Below are 21867 nucleotides of genomic sequence, written 5' to 3'. Positions count from 1 at the left end.
AACCCAGGGGCATGCAACCTCTGAGCTACACCCCCTGCCCTATATTTTATTCTTTAATTTGAAACAGGGTCTCAACAAGTTGCAGAGGGCCTCACTAAGTAGCTGAGGCTATCCACGAACCACGATCCTCCAGAATGCTGGGATTACAAGTGTGTGCCACCACACCTGGGTAATATTTAAAAAATTTTTTTTTCCTTTCTTCTTCAACTCTCCAACTTGCCACCACTGCGGAGTGCTCCGCGTGGCTGGAACCACCTACCCAGCAACTGCTGGTCGCTGCCGCCAGCTCTTCCACCTCCAGCCGTGGTTCTGCCTGCTTCCCAGGCAGCTTTTGAGCTGCATGTCCCAAGGTCACCGCCAAAAGCCTCAGCCAGTGCTGCCAGCCTATGCCCGCCTTCTTAGGTACTTCCCACCTGGCCCCGCCCGCCATTTGGGGCACTTCCCGCCCACACTCCTCTACTCCCTCACTTATGTCCACCTTTTAGACCTTCCACAACTCAGTTCTGGCCACCCTGGCTCCAACTCCCGCCCGGGCTTGAACTTGCTATCACCACCGCTCTGGTCTGTCTGCCCAGAACCAGGCTCCCGTGGAGCAGACTTGGTTTCCGACACAGGCCCTTCCACTTCCCCCCCCTCCCGACCCCCATCCCTAGCCAGGCTCACGTGCGCATACCACCTGGCCCAACCTCAGGGTCTGCTGGGTGTGTGGCAACCATTTTATTTCCATACCGCTGCCGGCAGCCACACTTCAACCAGCAGATCTGTCAAGAGCCAGCGGCCATCTTTAATTCCACCCAGCTGCTCGCCAGCAGCCATCTTTAATTCCACCCAGCGCCACTCACGCCAAGCCCCAGTGGCCATCTTTAATTCCACCCAGCAGTTCTGCAGCGTGCCTCTAGATATGCAGCTTCTCAGCGCTTCTACTCTCGCCTGCACTGGCTGGCAACACTTCACTCCGGTGAGCTTCCCCTTCCCTGGGCAAGCGGGTCTGGCATTAAGCCTCTCCCGGACTTAGGCTCACGACTGTTAAAAATCCAAATATTTGGTGTCCAGTTACCCTGGGGTAGCCAGGCTGCCCTGCAGTTGTGTAAACAGTGTGGAGATGTTCTTCTCAAGCACAACCCTGCCCTGTTTCCGGATGTTAAACAGGATTTTTGGGATGCCTATTTCCTGTTTTTCCTTCTTGCCTGCTGACCAGTTATGAAGGGAAAGCAACAATCCAAATTTGACTCCCAGTCTGCACTAGGTCATACTCTGGTTGATCTCCAGACTCTGGGTTTATCTAGGGAACTGTGCCCCGAGTGGCTCATTTTTTTCTGTACAAGGTCTGGCCTGAGTTTGGTCCTTTAGATCTTAGAATGTTGACTGATCTCAGTAACTTTTGCAAACAGTCTGGTAAATGGTTGGGAGTGCTTCATGTGCAGGATTTTCTTTGCATGGGTTCCTGGCTTTCCCTTTCCACCCCTTCCTACTCTACTGCCTGAGTCATGCTGGCTGGGGATTGCCACCAGTCACAGTTGCCATCTTGTTTGCCACATGGAAGCTCACAGGCACCACCTGGTGGTCTTTCTGCATCACAGGGCTGCAGAGTCTCCATTTTGTGGCGACATGTGGGTGCTAGAGTCTTACCCAGCCGAGTTACAGGCCCCATTTTCTGATGACCCTGACCCACAAGATCTCTCCTCACCACCGTGACCACCATCTTATTCCGGGGCAGCCTCCTACTCTAACCCACCCCTTTCCCCCCATCTTCCTCCCTTAAGGGACCAACCCTTACCTCCCCCTCACCTATCCCTGTAAGTCACCGTACATTTTCCACAGACTCCCCTTCTCTCTTGGCCCCACTTTGTTTTTTTCTTTTTTTGATGGTACTGGGGTTCCTGGAAGCCCTTCTACCTCCGGGCTACACTTTCAGACCTATTTTATACATTTTATTTTGAAACAGGGTCTCTTAAGCCAGCATGGCTAGCTTTGAACCTGCGTGATCCTCCTGTCTCCGCCTCCCAAGCATGGGGATTACAAGCGTGCACCACCACGCCCAGTGTTCTTGGCCCCACTTTGTGAGGTAGCTGGTGCAGAAGGTGTAGTCTGTGTCCATGTTCCTTTCTCCCTCCCTGACCTTGCTCAACTTGAAAAGAAACTGTTTTTTTTTTTTTTGCCATTCCATCTGGTTTTATTAAAGAATTCCAACATATCATATAAGCATATGATTTAACTTGGCGGGCTCTTCATGTTATTTTAATTCTTTTACCAGTGGGCCAGGGTTCAGGCCCTGATTCATGTTCACCTAAGAACGTTCACTCTTGTGTTGATATGATTGAAGCTTTAACTAAACCTTGGGTGGATCTCCAGGACACCCCCGTTCTTAATCCAGATGTTGACCATGGCCCCAAGCCAGCAGAAAAAGGGACCGCTGAGCATACACCCTCCACCAGTCTAAACTTCCGAGGAATCAGCTACATGTACCACTGTGCGTGTTGGGGTCTGCACAACTGCCTGACAAAACCACGAGAACTTCCGATGAATCAGCAACATGTAGGGCCAAGCGGATATGGAGGGCGTAACTACTCCCCTTGCCCCCGCTAGCCCAATTTGGTAATGTTGAGCCTTATTGGCTCATATAATGCTTCCATGCTTGTGAACCTCTCGTGCATTGTATAATGATCGGCTACAAGTTATGTGCTTTGCGCATGCAAGAGTGACCTTTAGTGTGATAGGTTAAAATAGTTTCCTGTTGGAAATCCCCCTTGCAGTTATTTGCTTTAAATTGGGTTGCCTGAGAAAAATAAACAAGATCCTGCTTAACACGACTCCCAGCTCCATGTGTTGTTGCTGTTCGGGGCCATCAGCACTCACTTTTCGTCTTGGCCCCACTGCTGATGGGCTGGACCCGTCAATGGGGGACCCCAACTAGCATCATCTAACACAGCTTAATAGGGCTCAGCTACAACAGCCTCAGGACAAATTCTCTTGTACAACCCTGTGTATGGAACTCTTTCTCGGCGAAATACTGACAGGCTAATTGGTCTGCAGATGAGTGTCCACTCATAAAATATGGGGAAGTCCAGTTCTAAACCTGACCCTGCCTTAGAATCCCTTCAACTCTTTCTCAAGAGCCAAGGACTTAATCTCACTGATAACCAAGCCACCCATGCCTGGAGGTACCTTTTAAAATCTGCCCCATGGCTCCCTGAAAGTAATCTCTTTGATTGGGATACCTGGGATGGAGTTGAGGGACTGGTTGGGCGAGCCCAGACAGAGCAAGGGGAGATCCCCCCTGGGGGTTCTCCCCAAATCTCTGCACTTAAAAGTTGTTTTCCCCCACGATCCCGAAGAAATTCGCTGACCGTGGCCCCAAGCCAGCAGAAAAAGGGGCCGCTGAGCATACACCCTCCACTGGTCCCTAAGCCCCTAAGCACCCTCCCGATTCCTCCCTCGATCCCTTTGAGGACACCCCATGGAAGGGCTCCCCACAGCCACTTTCCCCAGCCAATTACTTCTCCATACCCTCGGCTTCACCGCCATATGTGGGTGAAGGGAAAACCGGAGGAACTGTGGGCCTCTTTCCTGTCAGTGTCAACTCAGGAGGAGACTGCCCTGCAGCCTGGTACCCCTGGGAACCACATGACCTAAAAGAAAATAGAAAGGCTGTGGCAGAGGACTGGCCTAACTCACCTTGGGCAGACACCCTTACAGAAGGATTATCCCACCAGGCGCTTGTTCTGCATGACTGGAGAGACCTCACTAAGGCTCTTTTTCCTAAGTGGACAGAGTATTTTCAGGAGGAGTGTAAAATCCAGGGTAAACGGAATCAAGTTGCTCATCCTGTTATACCTCTAAATTATGACATGCTCTCTGGTACAGACGATCAGTTCACCACTGACCTCCAATAGGCGCCCTTACTGCTGACTTTAATTTTATATGTTTTCATGGGAAGCACCCTATGCATGGCTCTTTTGGCCCAGATGGGAGAGCCCACTCATTGGATTCATCTTGCTATAGAAGGGGTGCCCCGGGTCTATGCAATAATTGACCAAATTACTGATTGCATAATTAAAGGAAGGGACATTGCAAATCATCTGTTTGGAATAGACCCTCATGAAATAATTCCATACTGGCTGTCAGATTTCACTTGGCTACAAAAAAATAATGCAAGGATAGTGATTGCTCTAGAGGGGTTCCTCGGCAACCTAGATTGCCACTATGGTTCTTATAGGTGGATGAGCTCCTACATACAATTAGAATGGAGACCCCCCCCCGAAAATATTAGTTTTAACTCGGAATCCGAGTTTCTATTCCATTTTCACTGATGGGGGTCGTGTGGGGGCCTCAATAATCATCTACCCCCATCCTTCATTAGTGGTGATGATCCTCAATCTATACACAAAATATCTCATCCAATAGAGGGCTCGCCCCAGTTTAAAGAGCTTTTTGCTGTGACTTTGGCTTTACTAACAATACAATAACCTATTAATTTATTTTCAGATAGCCTATATGTGGTCAACCACCCCTGTAATGATACAAACACAATGTTTACTTAAACAAAGGAGTAACCCGATCTTCTTTCAACACCTCCATGGCCATCAAGATTTACCTAGCCTCCTTTCCAAAGGAAATCAGGTTGCTGATATATTTGCTTTCTCTATCTTTACTCTAATGGAAGCCACTCGTTTTCATCAGCTTACTCAAACAAACTGGAGGGGGTTAAAACACAAGTATCCACACATACCAATAACAGATCTGAAAAAAAATCGTGCGGACCTGTCGATTCTGCCAACCCTTCCTTCAAGTACCCCCCCACAATAAATCCAGGGCAGCAACCCTCGAGGATTGCGCCCCAACAATCTTTGGCAATTGATGTAACTCATTATCCCCCCTTTGATAAATTAAAATACATTTTTGTGTCATTTTTGTGTCACAAGACAACACGCTGGGCCTCAGACCACGCAGGAGAAAAGACTGAACATGCTATTACTCATATGCTACAACGTTTGTTACCCTTGGGTTGCCTGACCAGGTAAAAATGGATAACGGACCATGTTTTATTGACAAGGCCTTTGCTGTTTTCCTCCAAACCTGAAATATCTCCCATACTACGGGCATTCCGTATAACCCCAGAGGACAGGCCGTTAAAGAAAGATTTAATCATACCTTAAAGGCTGAATTACAAAAACAAAGGGGGGACTCATTACCCCCACATGACAGACCAGAACTTTCACCATTCCAGAAACATTGGTCATCCTCAATCACATATACATCTGTCTTGGTGAAATGGAAAGAGCCACTCACAGGCATATGGAGAGGGCCAGACCCATTGATTATGGCTGGAAGGGGATTTGGATGCATCTTCCCTCCAGATGAAATGAGACCCCTGTGGGTTCCAGCAAGGGACATTAAATATCTTCCGCCATGCACTAATAATTGTGAGTCCAGGGAAAAAGAGATCCCTGAGATTAGCTCTCTCTTCTTAATTGCAAAAAGAGATACAAAATGGAGTCAAAAATCCTCATCGGTCTGATCCTATTAGCACAAGTAGGGTATCGTATACAAGGATTTGGAGACCCAGGTAAGGCAAGAGAGATCCTTAATAAAAGGATGGGGTGGCCCTGTCATTGTGAAGGGGGTACCTTCCCAGTACTCCCCATAGATGGACAGGCTATAATCCATTTTACAAGCCACATTTAGACTCCCTTGCAGATGTAGTGTTACAAAACTGGAAAGAATTAGACTTGTTCATGGCCAAAAAGGGAGGCATATGCTTGTTTTTACAGGGAAAATGCTGTTTTTATGAAAAAATGCTGGCAAGATCTACAAGAAAACCCATTATGGACAAGCTTCAATGGGCTTTTGCCTTATTTTTCCCTCTATTTGGCCCCCTTGTGTCTCTCCTGATTGTTTGTAACCTGGGCCCCTGTATCCTCAATAGATTAGTTCAATTTGTAAAACAACAGCTAGAGGCAGTTAAAATACATCAGGTAAAGATCCAACACCATGACTGGCATTCTGACTATGAACATTCCTCCTCTACTCCCCATGTACCCAAATGATGGGTAAGATCCTCAGAGGAGGACAACCTAAGACAGGGGCTGGGATAGCTTATGAGCAGCTATTAAGCATGAATACCCAATGATGCGTAAGATCCTCAAAAGTGGACAACCTAAGACAGGGACCATGCATTTCGCCCTCATATATAAAAAGGGGGAGATATTGGGGTCTGCACAACTGCCTGACAAAACCACGAGAACTTCCGATGAATCAGCAACATGTATTGCCGAGCAGATACGGAGCGCGTAACTACTCCCCTTGCCCCTGCTAGCCCAATTTGGCAACATTGAGTCTTATTGACTCATATAATGCTTCCATGCTCATGAACCCCTCATGTATTGGATAATGATTGGCTACAGGTTATGTGCTTTGCGCATGCAAGAGTGACCTTTAGCGTGATAGGTTAGAATAGTTTCCTGTTGGAAATCCCCCTTGCAGTTATTTGCTTTAAATTGGGTTGCTTGAGAAAAATAAACGAGATCCTGCTTGACTCAACTCCTGTCTCATGTACTTCTGTTCGGGCCATCGGCACTCATCTTCCAGCTCAGCCCCACCACAGATGGGCTGGACCCATCACTGGGGGACTGCATCTGGCATCATCTAACATGGCTAAAAAGGGCTCAGCCGCAACAGCCTCAGGACAAATTCTCTTGTACAGCGTTGGGCCCACTAAACTTTTTTCTCTGCATAATTCTCTTTAATGTTTTTATTTTAGCAGGTCAACTTATTTACATAGTACGGTGCTCTCCCTCTCTGAAAGCCAGGCAGCCATAAGTATTAAACTCTCTAAAATCCATTACTGATGTTTTTGACCCAATAGCATGCTTTTCCATTTGACCAGACTGACCCGAACCCACTCACTGCTGAAAAGAGTGGCGTATGTCTCTCAGGGAAAATGCTATTAATGATTCTGATCTAATGAAGAAAAACTGCTAAAAACGGCAGTGCATGTCTCTATCAGGAAAAAATGCTGCTTTCATATTAATAAATCTAGTGACAATCCACCTCATATCTCAAACGGCTCCAAGGACCAGCAGCTGTTGGGCTCTTCCATTCCAGGCCAGGGCCCAGTAGTTGGTGGGCTCCTGCCCAACCTGGGACCATCTCTATTTGCCTTTTCTTTTAATAGCTCCTTGCCTGTTACAGTCTTTATTTATTTATTTTTTTTTTGGTAAAATGATCTCATTGAGTAGAGAAGATAAAGAGCCAGCTTCCTATGAGTAACAGGACTGCAGGGTTGCACAGGTTTTGCACTTGCTTTAATGCCCTGCTGTTGACTTATTTGAATAATTAAAAAAATTTTTTATTGGTGCATCATATTCATATATTATATTGGGGGTAAAAAACGTGTGTGTACATACATGTACACATCACTGAGTTAACCCCTACCTAATTCCCACCCTCCCCATCCCTCCTTCCCTTCCTTGGCTTAGTGGTTGACTTCAATATGTTTAAATACCTTGCGTGTTTTACTGAATTTCCTTCTTCTCCCCTCCCACCCCCTCATTTAGGTTGTCTTGTTTGATCCTCTATAGGATTTCCTTTTTCATTTAGAGTTCCTCCTATGACCTGTTTCTCCTTAGCTTTCACATATTTGGGAAACCATCTGATTTCTTTTTTGTGACTGAATATAATCTCCCTTAGCATAATGTCCTCCAGTTCCATCCATTTCTCTGAAAATGATGTAATTGAGTTTTTTTATGGCTGAGTAAAATTCCATTGTGTACATATCCCAAAGTTTTGTAATCTATACATCTGTTGATGGACATCTTGGCTGGTTCCATAGTTTGACTATGGCGAATTGTGCCGCTATAAACATAGATACACTTCATGCCCAGCTGGAGTGATTCTAATTGGTTTGCCTCTGAATGTCACTTGGCCTTTTATGTTGCAGTTAAGATTCTCTCCTTGGCTTCCACATTGGTCATTTTGACAATTATGTGGCATGGGGAACCTTTCTCTGATGCTGTTTAAAGGGAGTTCTATAAGTTTCCTGGACCTGTGTATTGATCTCTTGCTCTATGTTTGGAAAATTTTCTGCTATTTCTTCCTTGAAGAGATTATTGATCCCTTTGGTTTCACCTTCTTTATCCCTCCTCTATTCTAATTATTCTTAGGTTAGGTCTCTTAAAATGGGCCCATTTTTCTTCAATGTCAAATTCCTGCTGTCAGATTTTCTTTTCTAAATTAGGAAGTATGCATTTGTTTTTGGAGTGATCATCTAGGACTGAGATTTCATTCTCCATGTAGTCCAATCGATTGCTTATACTTTGAATTGAGGCCTTTACTTCAATGATTGCATTCTTTATGTATTTTAAATTATCTCTAAATTCTTTTCGAAGGTCCTGTATTATTTCTACAGATATATTCCTGATTTGATCTTCTGGACATCTCTGAATTTAAGTGTTATTAGGTTCCGATGTTGTGGGGTTGTGGGCATTCATTGTTCCATTGTTATTCCTCTTTCCCATGATTTCACAAGTTTGTGCCTTCTCTGGGTTCTTCCCTGGGTCACTACGACTTCACTTAGCATGCTCTGGATTTCGAGTCTGTTGTAATCTCAGTCCCCACTACTCCTTTACTGGGTTGTATCGCAAAGTCTCAGACCCAGGGAGTTAATCGAGGCTGTGCAAGACCATGGGGGTACCAGGCTAGGTGTTTTCCCATGGGGAGCTGCAACTAGGGTGTGCTATCTCTGCCACAGCTACTCCTTCACTTGGTGGGACTGCAAAATCTCAGACTAGGGAGATTATGAAAGCTGCACAAGTCCCTGGGGGTGCAGTACTGAGATTTCTCCTTTAGGGGCCACAATTTCACTTACGGTTATTGAGTGTGCTGATCGGAAGCTGTCTCGGGCGTGCTGAACTTGCTGCCACCTCTGGAAGTATGGCACTGCTGCCATGCCCTCGGCTGGTTGAGGCTGGCATATTTCTTTTCTGGTTTTGAGCTCCATTCTGATTCCCTGGAGGGAGTGAAGAGCTTGGCCACTGGGGCTTTTAGATGTTCTTTGCACTGAAAAAACTACTGAATTACACCTGAATGATGCACAGCTGCTCACTTCAATTCCTTATTTACCTTTCTTCTCTGGAGCCTGGTGGATTGTCGAGTGCACTGATGTGGAGCTGTTGTGGGTGGGGTGAACTCGTCACAGCTGCTGGCAATATAGCGCTCCTGTTGCACTCTTCGCCGTGAGGCTGGGGTATCTCTTTTCTGGTTTAGAACTCTGTTCTGAGTCCCTTTCTTCTCTGGAGCCTGGTGCTGTGAGACAAGATGGCACGGGCGTGGCTCCGCCACAATAATGTGGGTTGGTTTCTTTTCTGGTCTCTGGTTGTTCTTCTAGTCTTCTTTTTCTCTGTCCCTTGTATTTACAGTTTTTATTTCTCGGCTGATGGTGTTTTCTGTTTATGAAAAGCGCTGATTTTGTGGCAATAGAGATCGACTGTTAGTGGGACTCATAAACACTGCTTTTCTCAGTCGCCATCTTCCCAGAAGTCTCTGTTACAGTCTTCTCGAACACACATCACAAAGCTGTCCAGGGCAACGTCCGACTCCCTGTAGCGTGACCCCCACCTACCCACTTCCGGAGGACCTGACCTCTCCCGTTCAAGGGGCCCCCCTACAATGCCCCCTGAAAGCAGGAACTAGCTTAAGACTTCATTTCTGCCCATTATCTCCAAAAGGCTGGGATGATAAGTCAGGTTCCTCCCCTCCCCCATGTGATCTCACAGCAAATGCATGAGGCGGAATCCTGGAGGCAGAGAGTCTGCTCCACGAGAGTCAGAGAGAATCCACATTCCAATGCTTAGTACCATCCTGAAAATATTGGCCTTAAAATAGAAGTACTTCACCGGGCATGGTGGCGCACTATTGTAATTCCCGTGCTTGGGAGGCAGAGACAGGAGGATGACACAGCTTCAAAGCAAGCCTCACTGGATTAAGAGATCCTGTTTTCAAAGAAAATATAAAATAGGTCTGGGAGTGTAGCCTGGAGGTAGAAGGGTTCCATCCCCAGTACCACCAAAAAAAGAAGTACTTCCGCCCTTGAACCCAGGTGTGGTTCTGCTGGTCGAATGGGACTGGATCCGTCTTACAACTGGCCCCTCATCCCCGAGAGGGGAGATCCTGGCAGGATTAAAGCTGGTTCCATACATCGCTGTGATCACCTCCTCTCATAACTCACACCGCATATACATAGCATTTCTCTGAAGATCTTTCAATTGAGAGACCAAACAAAAGATTAATCAGCACTAAAGAAGCTCTGGAGGCACAAACCAAGGACAAATAACCTTTTTAGAAAAATTATACCACAGAGCTTATCAAACTTAGAAAATGAGATGGACATTCACATAGAGGAAATATTCAGAACTCCAAAAAGACAAGAACAAAACAGGACTTCTCGCTGGGCATGGTGGTGCACGCTTGTAATCCCTGCACTTGGGAGGTAGAGACAGGAGGATCACACAGGTTCAAAGTCAGCCTTGCTGACTTAAGAGACCCTGTTTCCAAATAAAAAATATTAAATAGGTTTGGAGGTCGGGCGTGGTGGCACACACTTTTAATCCTCGCGCTTGGGAGGCAGAGACAGGAGGATCACGCAGGTTCAAAGCCAGCCCCGCTGGCTTAAGAAACCCTGTTTCCACAAATAAAATAGGTCTGGTAGTGTAGCCAAGAGGTAGAAGGGTTTCCAGGAACTCCAGTACCACCAAAAAATAAAATATAAAAATTAAAAAAAAAAGGTCTGGGAGTGTAGCCCGGAGAAAGAAGGGTTCCATTCCCAGTACCACCCCCCCCAAAAAAAAAACTTCTCTTTGTCACAATATAATCAAAATGAACTTAATATGAAGGTCAAGAATAGAATCCTGAAAGCATTGCCGGTGTGGTGGCGCACGCTTGTAATCCCCGCGCTTGGGAGATGGAGACAGGAGGATTGCGCATGTTCGAAGCCAGCCTCGCTGTCTTAAGAGACCTTGTTTTAAAATAAAAATATAAAAATAGGTCTGGGCGCATATTCTGGGCATAGAAGGGTTTCCAGGAATGCCAGTACCACCCAAAACAAAAAAGAATATAAAAGTATCAAGAGAGAAAGATATATCACATTCAGAGTCAAATCAGTAAGATTTACACAATATTTCTTAACCCAAACTCTAAAAGTTAGGAGGGCTTGGAATAAAGGGCTCCAAGTCCAAAAGAAAAATATTTCCAACCAAGATTGCTATACCAGCAAAGCTATCTTTCAAAATTGACAAAGAAATAAAAAAAACTTTCAAGATAAGTAGGAACTAAAAGAACTCATGACTACTAATTGAGCTCTACAGAAAACACTTAAATAACACACAAAAACGAAAGGAAAAATAATTCTCAGAGCCAGAGAAGGGAAGAATTCCATTAGAAGAGAAACTAAAGAAGACGACTAGATTAAGAAGAAGTAGACCAAAGATATAATTCCAAATGAGAGAAGAATATCTCTATATTAACTCTGAATGTAAATAGTCTCAACTCCCCAAATAAGACACACTGGCAACGTGATTTAAAAATGAAAATTCAACTACATGTTATTCACCTTCTAGGCGAAGATATTCACAGGATAAAGATGACAAAATGGAAAAAGTTATTCTGTGCAATGGAAGACGAAAAGCAAGCAAAGGTAACTACCATCAATGCCAACAAAGCAGACTTCAAGCCAAAACATAGAAGAGAAAAACAGGGTCACTTCTTACTGAAAAGGGAACAACTGACCAAAAATACATAATAATATAAACATTTATGTGCCAAACAGTGGCATGCCCACTTATTTAATAAAAACAGTATTTGACATTAATACTAATTAAATAATAATTAAAGAGTACTATAATTAAAAAAAAACTTTCTAACCACAGCAAAACAGCCCAGGACCAAACAGATTTCCAGCCTAAATGCTACGAGAACTTTATAGAACTACAAGAACTTTTTACAAGAATCTTTTTACAAGGATCTTTTAAATTCTACAAGAACTTTAAAGAATGAATTGTCAATTCTCCTGAAACTATTCCATGAAATAGAAAATAAAAAAAAGGGGGAGGATAATTCCAAACTCATTTTATAAAGTCACTATCACCTCAACATCAAAACTAAATAAGATAACTCAAGGAAAGAAAATTAAAGGCCAATGTCTTTGGTGAACAAACACATAAAAGATCTTAATACTAGCAATTTGTATTTCAAACCACATCAAGAAGACTGCAGCATCAACAAGTTGCTTTCATTCCAGGAATGCAAGTTTGTTTCAACATACAAAAGTCAAGAAATAGAATTCATCACATAAGCAGAATCAAGGACCACAATCAAACAATCATATTAAGAGATGCAGAAAAGCATTTGACAAAATCTAACACAAATTCACGTTCAAAACACTGAAGAAATTAGGAATGGAAGGAACTTACCTCTACATCAAAAAGGATATATATGATAAATCCAAAGCCAACATCATGCTGATGCATTCATAAGGAAACTGAAAGCATTTCCTCTTAAATCAGGAACAAGACAAGGATGCCCACTATCACGACTCCTATTCAATGTAGTACTTGAAATTCTAGCCAGGTCAATAGGCCATAGATGAAACCTAAAGGGATAAAACAGAAAAGCAGTGAACTTATTTGTTTGCATCTGATATGATTCTATATTTAGAAGATTCCCACCCTCCAAAAAACGTCAACCAGAAGACTCCTAGACCTAATAACCAAATTAAGTCAGCTCACAAAATTTGAAAAAATTTGAGGAAATTAGAAAACAATTCTACTCAAAAATACTTAGGAATAAATTTTAAAAAGGAAGTAAAAGCCAGGCATGGTGGTGCACACTTGTAATCCCCGCGCCTGGGAGGCAGAGACAAGAGGATCGCTCAGGTTTGAAGCCAGCCGCGCTGGCTTAAGAGACCCTGTTTACAAATAATAAAGTATAAAAATAGTTCTTGGAGTATAGCTCGGAGGTAGAAGGGTTTCCAGGAACCCCAGTACCACCCAAAAAAAAGGAAGTAAAAGATTTCTACAATAAAAATTATAGAACACTAAAGAAAGAAGTTGAAGAAGACCTTAGAAAATGAAAAGACCTTCCATATTTTTGGATAGTTAAAGTAAAATAAATACTGTCAAAATAATCATACTACCCAAAGTAATCTACAAATTCAATACAATTCCTATTAAAAAACCAATGTTATTTTTTCCAGAGATAGAAATAAAGTCCTAAAATTCATATGAAAGACCCAGAATATCCATAGCATTTTGAGCAATCTGAACCATGCTGGAGGCATAACAATACCTGACTTCAAATTATTGTATGAAGTCCCACTAGTATCCTTTGTGTCTTCTAGTTTGGGCATATTAGAGGAAACATATGTACGTTCTCCTTATATAGTTTAAATGTATACTATTTATGTTCAATTAAAAATTGTTAAAAAAATAAATACAAAAAATTATTGTATAAAGCTATAGTAACAAAATCAACATGGTATTGGCACAAAAAATACAAGCAGATACCAATGGAATATAATAGAAGATACAGAGACAAATCCTCACAGTTATAGTCAGTTGATTTTGACAAAGAAGTCAAAAATATATGCTGGAGAAAAGACAGCATTTTTAACAAACACTGCTGTGGAAACTCGACGTTCTTATGCAGAATGAAGTTAGACCCATTTCTCTTACCCAGCAGAAAACTCAACCTCAAGTGGTTCAAAGAGCTAGCAAGTAGCCGGGCATCGTGGCGCATGCTTGTAATTCCAGCATTTGGGAGGCTGAGACCTGAGGATCGTGGTTCCTGGACAGCCTCAGCTACTTAGTGAGGCCCTTTGCAACTCAGTGAGACCTGGTTTCAAAATAAAGAATAAAAAATAGGGCAGGGGGTGAAGCTCGGGGGTCGAATGCCCCTGGATTCCATCCCCAGACCCGCAAAAAAAAAAAAAAAAAAGAGCAAGCAATTATACCAAAAACATTACACTTACTAGATGAAAACACAGGGCCGACTCTCCAATATTGGTAGAGATTTCCTTAGCAAAATCTCCAAAGCTTAGGAAAGAAAATCAACAATCAGTAAGTGGATGGCATCAAATTAAAATACTTATGCAGAGCAAAGGAAACAAATAAATGAAAAAGTGTTCAACATCACTAAAAATTAGGGAAATGCAAATCAAAAGTACCCTGAGATCTCAGGTGACTCGAATGAGATGGCAGCCATCAAAATTAGAAACAATAAATGCTGATGAGGACATGGGGAAATAGGAGCTCTTATACACTGTTGATGGGTTTGTAAATGAGTACAACCACTATGGAGATGAGTATGGAGGTTCTTCAAAAGACTAGGAATGGATCCACTATGAGACCCAGCTATATCACTCCTAGGTATCTTTCCAAAAGAATTAAAGGTAGAATGCTATAGCGATACATGCATATCCGTGTTTATAGTAGCACAATTCACAGTAATCAAATTCTGGGGCCAACCTAGGTGTCCATCAACAGGTGAATAAAGAAAATGTATTATATAGACAATGGAATTTTACTCACCCATAAAGAACAAAACCATGTCATTACAGGCAAATGGATAGAACTAAACATTATGTTAAGTGAGTTCAGCCAGTCTCAGAAAGTCAAGGGTCTCATTTTTTCTCACATATGTAGAAGCTAGAGAGAAAAAGGGAAACAAAGGGAACTTCATATCATTGAGGATTCCAAGTACAATACCGGGAGGCAATTAGGGGACTTAGGTTGGGAAGGAAAACAGAGGATTGAGGAAGCAAACAGTTCAAATAATGTTATGTCTATATATAAGGGTATTGCTATCAAGTTTACTCATGCTTACTGGAAGAAGTGGAACGTGTGGTAGGGTACAGAACAAAATACACCAACTGATGTGTCATTTATGTTTATATCACTTAAAATCTCTCTATGTGAGAGATGAGAGAGTATGTATATGTATATAAAAGTCACCAATAGAAGTACAATAAAATAAAAATGTGAAGAAAAAGAGATTTAGGAACACTGGAGATGGGGACAAAGGCAACATTTTCTGTGACATCTTCAAAACTGATTTTTTTTTTTTTTCGGTACTGAGGATTGAGCTCAGGGGCAGTCTACCTCTGAGCCACACTCCCCGGCCCTATTTTTATTTTTATTTTTTAAGTTTTTATTGGTGCACTGTAGACATCTTTTTTTTTTCAGTACTGGGGATGGAGCCTAGAGGCATTCCACCTCTGAGCTATATCCCCAGCCCTGTTTCTTATTCTTCATTTTTAAAACAGGGTCTCACTGAATTGCAAAGGGCCGAAGCAGCTGAGACTGTCCACGAATCATTATCCTCCTGTTTCAACTTCCTAAATGCTAGGATTACATGCATGTGCCACCACACCAAGCTTATTGTTTATTTTGAAACAGGGTCTAAATTTTGGAGGGCCTAAAGTAATTGAGGCTGGCCCTGAACCTGAGAGCCTCCTGTCTTAGCCTCCCAAGTACTGGGATTACAAGTGTGCAGCAACATGCCTGACTCAGCAAGGGATAACTTTTTGAAATAGTGGAGTAGTGGAGAGTTCTACTGTATACATATGCTATACCTGGTTATCGCTGAGTTCAAGTTTGGGAGAATCTAATTTGCAAGCATCTGCCTAGTGGGGGGAGAAGCTGTCATTGAAAGTTCAGTGTTTCTAAGATTCGTGATTTTTAAATTTATTTTTATTAGATTTATATTTTTTTAAAATGTAGTATTATTTTGTTCAAGCACTTTAAAAAAAAATGGCCTGGCTTAGGAACCAACCAACATAAAACAGTAATCATAGAAAACACTAGTCTTTTTTCGAGGCATTTTCTTCTCCCAGTTTTCAATATAAAACTTATGCTTTTACACAACAGGGAGTTGAGGACAAAAGAAGGTAGTATGGAAAGTGACTGAGTGATTCATAATTTTAGATCCGTCATTCTCAATTCTAGCTCTGCTGGAACTACGTAGCAATATCTTAGACCATGAACTTCTTTATTTCCTGTTTCCTTATCTGAATGAAGTTATAAATACCTATGCTGAATTTTTAAAAAATTAATTAAAAGACCCAGAACTACGAATTCATATACTTCCAACACTGCTCCCAAGTACAACAAACCTCATGCCTTCTGAATCCTACCAACTCCAAGAGACCAGAAAGCACTTATATTTTTATATATAAAGGATCACTGTACAACTCCCGTGTCCCCCAATCAAAGCCCACACTTCCCGGCGTCCACAAAGGCCCGCCACAGCGAAGGCGCACACACAGAGCACACACACACACAGAGCCCACTAAGCTTTTCTCCCGGGACACGCAGGTCCCCACAGTCTTTATTGGAAGCTCCTCCGGGTCTGCGGGCGCCGCCTGCCGCGGGGCAGCGCTGGACGCCGCCGGCCACTCTGAGCAGCACCAGGAGGGAGCACGGGCAGGACTCGGGCGTGCAGGGGCCCAGCGGCCATTACCTCTGAGCCTGGAGCACCTGCTCCCGACGCCCATTTAACTGCGGGCATTGGTACCCGCCCTGCGTTCACGCGCCTGCGCGTCGCCCACGTGAGGCCGCAACGTAAACCAGGAGCCGTTGGAGCTGTGCGCGCATGCGCCAGGGTGATGTGAGCGAGCAAGGGGGGGGGGGCATGAGCATATGCGTGCGCATGCGCACGAGGAAAAGCTTGGCCCAGGAGGTCTTGCAAGACAGGGCCGGAGCGGCCTTGTGGGTGAGGCAGCGCATCCTCATGGATCTTCTGCGGCCTCCGGTCTTAAAAATCACAATTACAAGCCCGGCGTGGTGGCGCACGCTTGTAATCCCCGCGCTTGGGAGGCAGAGACTGGAGGATCACGCAGGTTCGAAGCCAGCCACTCGCGCTGGCTAAGAGACCCTGTTTCCAAATAAAAATGTAAAAATAGGTCTGGGAGAGTAGCCCGTAGGTAGAAGGGCTTCCAGGAACCCCAGTAGCACCAAAAAAAAAAAAAAAAAAAAAAAAAAAAAAATCAGAATTACAGACAAGCCATCCTTGTATTCCATACCACTCTCACTGAAATATATATATATATATTTTTTGCATGGTACAAAATCTTTAATATACATGCAACAAGTATAGTACATCAAGGCAACAAAATACACATGGAAATATTGACATGTAACTGAGCATTCTTTTGGGGGGGATTGTTAAAAATAAACACTACCACCTAAAACTAAAGATTGAGACATACATTGTTTCCTCATGCAAACATTTACACACTACCTCTAACTAGGGTGTAATCAACTGTATAGAAATCTGAATTTCACAGTAGCAGATGTATTGCATACCAAGAGCTCCAAGAAAGGAGAAAAAGTCAAGGTCCTCAGATGTCATCTTTAAATCTGCATTGAGCAGCATGTTGACGGACATAAGTTACTGTTTCCTTTAGACAAATTTGAAAAATCATACCAATAATAGAATCTTAAATTCCCTTCTACAAGATAAAAATGCATGAAAAATTTTTAACAGTTTTTTAATGACTAAAGAATCAAGTGTCAGCTGAGAGTGGACCATGACTGATGAAGCATTTAACATTCAGATAGTTCTCAGAAAAGCAGCAATAGTGTTCAAGGCCAGCCTAAAATGTCCAGAGTTCCCCTCCTTAGCCATTTCCTTACTCCACCCTCCCAAGCTTTCATTTGTCTTCAGTTTGTATCTTTTTTTCCTTCACCCACACTGATTAAAAACTGCTTTGGATACTTCACTCTCAATAAGAAATAAAGAATTGAGAATAGGTTAAAGGTACCATTTCTCAAGTATATTTGCATTTTTTTAAGTATTAAAGTCTTAAGCTGAAGAAATATGTTCTGGCATATCTAATGTAACTTATTTTAAGGGCTTTGAGGGTTCCTTTGTCCCTGAAATGACACTGTTTAGACTATCACATATAAGACTGGCCTTGTTATTACTGATTATTTTATATTCCAAATTAGGAGACTAATCTCCAAATATTGTAGAGAACTACTATTTTCTTATAATTCTAATATAAAGAATGAAACTGCTTACATTCATCTCTTCTAAAAAACTTTTAGGAACATTCTTTCCATATGTCAAAGCTACTATGTTTGCATGTAATATTTTAGTAATAAACAAAAATACCATATGAAGTCCCAGGTAAATATTGTGGCCTCTTCGTGTAAACAACATATAAAACTTCTTTGGCACAGCTAATCATATTTTCTTCTTATTTCTTACTATAGAAAATATACTTCATATGTTTTCATTTTTGATATGATGGAACATTTAAGGACAAATGTAGCTATTTCAAAAGTTGCAAAATAATTTTAAGTGTGTATTATACAAACAAAAACTAATTTACCTGTAGAAATGCAGGGATTTTAAAATATTAACATCAATCTTAAAATAAGATTAAGACATAACATGGAGTCTGTAAAACATATGACACAACTTGTCACACTCAAGGGAGAAGAGTAGCACTCTATGTCAGACATGTATGTATTTACTGTCAAGAATGGTGGTGGTATTCTAGTGATCCTTTAGAAGCTCCTCAGATCTCTAACTGAACTTGAAATCTTTCCTGATGTATACTTTTTCATTTCATTTGTTCTATATTTTGAAATATTTCCAGCTCTTCAAATATACCTGATCATATTTTTAAATTGATAACCTTTAATGAAAATCTTGGGAAACAAAGATAAGACATTTATTTTCCCCATATATAATATACATATAAAATACTTTCCCTATGACCCCTTACAAAGTAAGTCATTAACTGCCCCAAAAGGCACATTCCTACAAAATTTATAAAATGTTAAATGGAATGTTAAGATGGTATCAAATAATAAAATGTTAAAGAAAAACTAAGGGGCTGGGATATAGCTCAGAGTAGAGTATTTTCATTGTATGTTCAAGGTCCTGGATGTTCAAGCCCCAGCACCAAAAGAGAGCAAAAGGAATAGGGAGGAAGAAAAAGAAAGAAAGAAAGAAAGAAAGAGAGAGAGAAAGAAAGAGAGAAAGAAAGAGAGAAAGGCTACTGTGAAACTGAAGCTGAGAACCTTCTAAAACATTAATTTATTTATTTATTGGTGTGTTTGTGTGTGTGTGTCCGTGTGTGGTGCTGGGCGTGGAATCTGGGGCCTTCTACCTCCAGGCTATAATCCCCGTCCTTTTTGATTTTTTATTTGGAAACAGAGTCTCACTAAGTTGCTGAGAGTCTAAGTTGCTGAAGCTGACCTCAAACCTGCAATCCTCCTGTTTCAGCCTCCCAGGTATTGTAATTACAGGCTTGTACCACCACACCTGGTAAAACATGGCATTTAAACATTAGAAAATAAAAAATAATGAAAAATGAAAGTATCTTTTTTTCTGAAGATTTAATCACTGAATAAAGGAGTGAAATAAAATACTTAGCTTAAGTCACTGGAATAAAACCTTGAAATCAGCCTCTGGCAACCAAGATACACTTATACAAATATATAAAAATTAGGTGAATAATAATAATTATGTACAATTTGCAATGAATCATTTTGGAGAATATTTGAAAGTTTTTAAAAGCCTTTTCAATTTTAAACTTCTGCAATGACAAAGACAAAATTTTAAAAAATAAAAATGTCAGGACCACTGTTTTTCCCTTATAAGTTTACATGGAGTACTGGCCTCTCTAAGCAGCAGAATTCCAGACATGTACCAGAACAATATAAAATTTCAAAGGTCTCCCCAGCAGTCACACTTATGTAAACTGAACATTTATTATATAGAAACTTTTGGCTTTTACATGAAGTTTTCAGGAAGGAGTTAGGCCTGGACTCGTCATCTCTGCTGTGGGACTTGCAAGGCAGTCATTGGATTTTAGGCTTGTTAAAGACTTGTAGCTTGCTACTGACGTTAGGGACCCACACAAACCAAGTAATGATGGAGTATCTTCTTTACCTTCATTGATTAATGAGTCTTGTTTTCCATCTCCTTCTTGTGAATGGCCTGGATCTAAAGAAGTCTGAGAAAGGCTAACTTCTGCTGATAACTGGTCAAGACTTTGATAACTTTTCTCATACCACTGTTTATTGTGTTTTCGGTAAAGCAACGTATCCAAGGCAACAGCATTGACATCCAGAGCTCCTGGGGAAGGCCACTGGTTGGTGAGGTGGGCAGTTAACTCTTGTCTTGATCTTAAATCATTATTCTTTAGCACAGTCAGCTGATCTTGAAGTTCCACAATTATATATCCTAATTGTTCCTTCTCCAATTTATGGGCCAGCTCAGAATCTTCAATCCTCTGAAGCAGTATCTTATTCTGGGAGACAGATTCAGACAGTTGGTTCTCTCGAAGTCGTAAGAGTTCTTCAAGATAACCCTTCTGTTCCAGGGCAAGCTGGTACTTTTGTCTCACTCTCTTAACACTTGTTGAACCAGATGTTCTCATCCATGACAAAGGGAGGTCCCACCGTTTCTGGAGTGCTGCTTCCAGAACTATCACTGCTTCCCAAAGTCCTGAGCTCTTCCTCATCACTGCTGATGCTATCAGAGCTTTGTATGAACTTCATATATGGTGTATAGTCTATTACAGCAGGAACGCTGCCATCCAATCCCTGTCCCTTTAGGCAGAAGCTGAAATCAATCACATTGAGTCCAAGCAGCATGCCAGCAAGCATGTTTGCTTCCTCACCCAAGACAATAGCCCCATCTTCATCTTCATGGTGGTTTTGAAGTCTCTCAGAGCTGTAGAGATGTATTAAGATAAATGTTTCTCCATGAGTGCTACTCTGATCCAGGCTCTACCCTTAGCTCTAGAGGAACTGATATTTTCCATATTTTCAATGCTGCAGATACAATTCTGTGAAACTTTTCGGCAAGCCACTCGGATATAGTCCCAGAAGCTACGAGGACTTTCATAACCAAACCAGGTTACTTGACCTTTTAGTCGGTGACTTAGAATCTGTTCCAAAATAGATGCAAAATTATTAAACTGAGGAGAAGAATCATCAATTGTCTCAAAGCAAGATCGATCAATCAGAGTCTTCACAGAAAACCTGCACACGGTGATCAGGTTCCTCCTCTCCACCGCGGCACTGCAGGCGCTCAGGCTCTTCTTGCCGCCGCCGCTGCGACTCCGGCCGAGGCCCCCCAGGCTGCGGGAGGCCATGGCGGGCTCGCCGCGCGCCCCTTTGTGTGGAGCGACTCCGCACGCGCCGCACACCTGTTCCCGGGGCCCCCGCTCGGTGCGCGGCCGTGGGGGCGCGGCGCGGAGGGCGGCGGGCGGCCGGCACCTGAGGACCCGGGGCTCGCGCTCGGCGCGGGGCTCAGGCTACGCACCCGCGCTCCGCCGGGCCGACCACCTCCGCCCGCCCGCGCGCGCGCCGCCGGCCGCCCAGCGACGCGCACGGGACGGCGTGGGCGCGCCCCGCGTGGCTTCCCCGGGGACCCGGGCCGCGGGCGCGCGCCCGAGCCCGCCCCGCCCGCCCGCGCGCTCAACCTCCCACCCCGCTGGGCGGTCGCCGCCGACCCGCCAGGGCCACTGCCGGACGACCTCACTGAAATATTTCACACAGGTCCATCCTGAACCCAGAGCTTTGACCCACTTTAGACCATTATGTTTGATTTGTGCTCACAGATCCTTTCAGAAAACATTGTGTCTTTTTTTTCCTACTCCATCTGAAGCTTCCATTAAAGAACAGTTCTGGAAAGAATTTCAGGCCTGAAAAACACTCAAAATTTGTACCGACTCCAAACTTATGAGTTTTTCTGGCCCCATTTACTATAGTGAAAACATTTATTTAAAATGGACAGTTTTCCTAATAAATTCTAATTTGGAAATAATTATTTGAAAGTTTTTGTTATTCCTTT

General features: G+C 42.9%; 1 pseudogene across 1 annotated transcript; it reads right to left on the bottom strand.

Annotated features, from left to right (window-relative positions):
- Nucleotides 1-19810: 19810 nt before the first annotated feature.
- LOC308270698 (RUN domain-containing protein 3B-like) lies at nt 19811-21186 on the bottom strand (annotated as a pseudogene). The gene has a single exon. The product of its transcript is annotated as an RUN domain-containing protein 3B-like (transcript).
- Nucleotides 21187-21867: the final 681 nt, after the last annotated feature.

The sequence above is a fragment of the Muscardinus avellanarius genome (genome assembly GCF_963383645.1).
Source record: "Muscardinus avellanarius genome assembly, chromosome: 12".
Taxonomy (NCBI): Eukaryota; Metazoa; Chordata; class Mammalia; order Rodentia; family Gliridae; genus Muscardinus; species Muscardinus avellanarius.
Note: the sequence above shows the minus strand (reverse complement) of the source record. Positions and strands in the feature narration are given on the sequence as shown.